Source organism: Coffea eugenioides, chromosome 6 (genome assembly GCF_003713205.1).
Source record: "Coffea eugenioides isolate CCC68of chromosome 6, Ceug_1.0, whole genome shotgun sequence".
Classification (NCBI taxonomy): domain Eukaryota; kingdom Viridiplantae; phylum Streptophyta; class Magnoliopsida; order Gentianales; family Rubiaceae; genus Coffea; species Coffea eugenioides.
The window spans coordinates 46,272,816-46,276,768 of record NC_040040.1 but is presented as its reverse complement, the minus strand read 5'-3'; the positions used below and the strand labels follow the sequence as shown (position 1 = coordinate 46,276,768).

Genomic DNA, 3,953 nt, shown 5'->3' with positions numbered 1-3,953 from the left:
TATCATGTTCACCTCCACATACAGAACAGCATGCTACATGTGCATTAGATGAACTTGGACCTTGTCTACTTAGCAATTTCATCACATTATTCATTTGAGCACTCAGCATATTGAGAGTGTCCATTTCTATCATACCTGCGTGACGTCTTGTATTACCTCTCTCATTGGCCCATTGGTAGTTATTTGCTGCCATTTCTTCTATCAAATTATGAGTTTCTTGGGGTGTTTTACCCATTAAAGCTCCACCTGCAGCTGCATCGATCATAGTTTTAGTAGAAAAGACTAAACCATTATAGAAGGTTTGTATGATTAACCACTCCGGCAGTCCATGATGTGGACATTTCCGAACCAAATCTCTAAACCTTTCCCATGCCTCATATGATGATTCACCTTCCAATTGGCTAAAACTAGTTATATCCATTCTAAGCTTAGCAGTCTTACCTGGTGGAAAATACTTATTTAAGAATGCTCTTGATAATTCATCCCATCCAGTGAAAGTATTGGGAGCATGAGAGTGTAGCCAAAGTTTGGCCTTATCTCTCAATGAAAATGGGAACAATCTTAGCCTTATAGCATCATCACTAACTCCATTCATTTTAATTGTATCACAAATTTCCAAGAATGTAGCTAAGTGTGTATTAGGATCTTCTACTACATTACCTCCAAATTGAGATTGTTGAACCATTTGGATAAGTGATGGTTTAATCTCAAAGTTGTTAGCATTTACCGCAGGCCTTGCTATGCTCGTTTGTGAACCTTGTGTTCCCGGTATAGTAAAATCTCGCAGAACTCGCCTATTTAGGTCATTTTCCGCCATTTCTTCTTCAAATGGTAATTCTATCAAGATATCTTCTATTGGCTGCCAAACCTCTTGTTCCTCTTGATGCAGTGTATTCCTCCTTTGTCTCTGCAATGTTCTTTCAATTTCAGGATCAAAATGTGCAACTTGTCTATTTGATCGGTGCATGCACTACAAATAAAAATAAGAGAAATTTTTGTAGTTTTAATTCAACCACTTGGATAAAAACAATGAAAATGTCTAAATTAATAGAGATGACTAGGCCCTAATATTGCCGCTCCCCGGCAACGGCGCCAAAAACTTGACGGGATTTTTGTATCAATGCAAGTTTAATTCCGATTTTACACCCGTTGGACTGCAAGTATACAGGTCGCAATTGTAGTACAAGATGCGTATCGGGTCGATCCCACGAGGAGCAATTTAAACAATTACTAAGCCCCTGTTCTCTCTATTATTTAGACTTACAATTAATTTGAGCAGAGAAAGTCTAATGCTGTAATCTACAAATCTGATATACAAATCTAGTTTAACAAATGCTAAATGCAAACAAAGAAATTTCACTTAAGGAAGATTCTAGGGATGTAGATTCCACTTATGGCATAAATTACACAAATGAATGGATTTACTTCCTGCTATTATTCTTGCTTAACCAGAGATTTATTTCCAAAATTACCAAGTCTCATTTTCATGATGAAATGGCTTAGAGTAATATAGATTTCCCTATTTCCATGGTGAAATACTACTACAACTCTGTTTTAATTCATAAAATACTAAGTAATCCACTTAAGTGTATTTCTATTTTCATGAACATACAACTCAAGCTCTACTCATGTGTTTCCATTGTTATTACCAATTCTCATTGAACAATAACAACTGTAAACAAGTTATTGGTGATCAATCAATAACAAGAAATCACAGCTACACAAGTAGACAAGTTAACTCAAGATATAACAAGTGTAAATCACATTCAATTAGTATTATTTAGCCATAAGTTTCATCTACTCCCTAGATGAAGGAGTTTAGCTACTCATGAATGATTTAACAATCAAACTCACAAGTTTATTAATGCAAAACATCATAAAGTACAAGTATAAGAAAGATAAAAGAAAGCTTAGCCAATTGAAGGTGAAGCTCTCCAATTCCTGCTATGTTCTTGCACAATATGATTACAAGTGAAAACTCTCCAAAAAAAATGCTTCTCCAAGTACTCCCCTCTAGAGAGGAAAAAGTGTTACAAAATGAAAAACTAGCTACGTCTGGTCTTCCTTGCTTCTCCCCTGTGTTTCTGCATAAAAGGTGGTAGAAATTCCATTCCTCTCACTTCATAATTTCCTCCACTTAGATTTTGTAAAAAGAAGTCAAAGATATGATGTTCCTTTTGTCCACACTCATTTGGTCTTCTCTTTTATTGCAGAAGCATGTGCCACCGATTTCTGTCCCTCAAAATAGCTGTAAAAGTTGTGAGAAAGGTAAAGAAAAACGGCTGTGCCACTTGCTGAGGAGAGAGACAGATCCGAGCCTCGGATCCGAGGAGTGATAATGGATCCGAGCTCGGATTATAGGATCCGAGGCCTTCCCATGATGGATCCGAGGTCGGATCGTCCTGACCTCGGATACACTCCGCCAGAAGTACAGACGAGAGGTCGGATCCCTCTTGTACACACGGATCCGAGCTCGGATCCGTGTTAAGCAATTTTCCAGGTTTTCACTTCTTCCCTTTTTTCTACATTTTTGCTCCCAATTTCTTGTGTACTTTGTCCTCTGGATGACCCTGACATTTCTTTCAACTTGTGCATGAATTTCATACATCAATTACCTTCACAATTTTACAAAATTACGCATTAATCCACTCATTTATCAATTTCTTAACCCTTAAACAATATTTAAGCAATTATCACCAAAAGAGTTCAAATATGGCTTTAATCTTCTCAAAACATACCAAAAATTCATGCCAAATTCGTACAAAATGTACGTTAAATATTCACTTATCACAGACTTACTACTTTATTTCACAAACTTACCATTTCACTTAAGAAAGTTACAACAATTATATTTAGTAAGTTTAATTCAAATAATGATTAGTTCTTGTTGAAAAATGGTTAATAAGTTTAATTCCAATAATGGTATGTTTTTGTTGAAAAATGGTAAGTTTTACAAATAAAATGGTAAATTGGTGAATTGTTCAAACTTACTACTTTATTTCATAAACATATCGTTTTACTTAAGAAAGTTACAACAATTATAAATAGTAAGTTTAATTGAAATAGTAGTAAGTTTTTGTTAAAAAATGGTAAGTTTGACAAATAAATTGGTAAATTTGATGAATGATTAAAATTACTAGTTTAGTGAACAAACTTACCATTTTAGTTAAAAAACTTACCCAGAATTTATAATCATTATTTTAATGGACTTAGAAAAGATGCTAAAGGACCAAAATTGTTGCTAAAGTTGGGTAATTTAGACAACTACTGGTAACTTGAATTATTTTAGTATTTCGTGAGGTGACTTGTCACTGCAGCACGATCCCACAACCAATATTCTCCATGAAAAACAAAGTTTAAACAGTAATTGAAATATAAAAATTGGCCATGAAAATCTTGCACTCCCTATGTGCCATAATTTGATATTTTTTTGTTTTAGAAAATCCAACCATTTTAAGAAAAAAGTGTAATTATTAAGCTTGAATTTGGTGATTTTCGATTAACCTTAAATATGGCCCTCACATTTAAATTCTATGAGTGGAGTGGCACGCAAAAAAAAAGTAATTGTTTTCAAATGGTAAAATGGAACAGCTTATGAAGTTGTGTTGATTTTGAAAAGATGACTCGAAAAACATGATACTAAAAAAGGATGGAGGGAGGATAAAAGTAATAGTTGCTCAATTATTTTACTATTTTATTTTCCGTTTTATTTTTTATTTTTTAAAAAGTTTCCATTGACTCTGCCTTAGCTTCCTTTCGTTTAGTTAAATAGAAAACCCAAGACCAGCACTTTATTTTTTTGCATTGTTTGATATCAGTAGGGGAACAAGTAATTTTAAAACTAGTGGGACACATTATAAAAATTCATAATTTTTTCAAAGTGTGTGTTTGTAGGATTTTTTGGTGGCGCACGGGCCCCCACTTTAAATCCACCACTATTAAAGGTTCCCAAG

At 34.2% G+C, this 3,953-nt stretch overlaps 1 non-coding gene across 1 annotated transcript; it reads left to right on the top strand.

The window, feature by feature from the left end:
* The first annotated feature begins 323 nt into the window (after positions 1 to 323).
* Positions 324 to 430, top strand: LOC113776609. Its single transcript, XR_003469095.1, has one exon. It is a non-coding gene; the product is annotated as a small nucleolar RNA R71 (small nucleolar RNA).
* Positions 431 to 3,953: the final 3,523 nt, after the last annotated feature.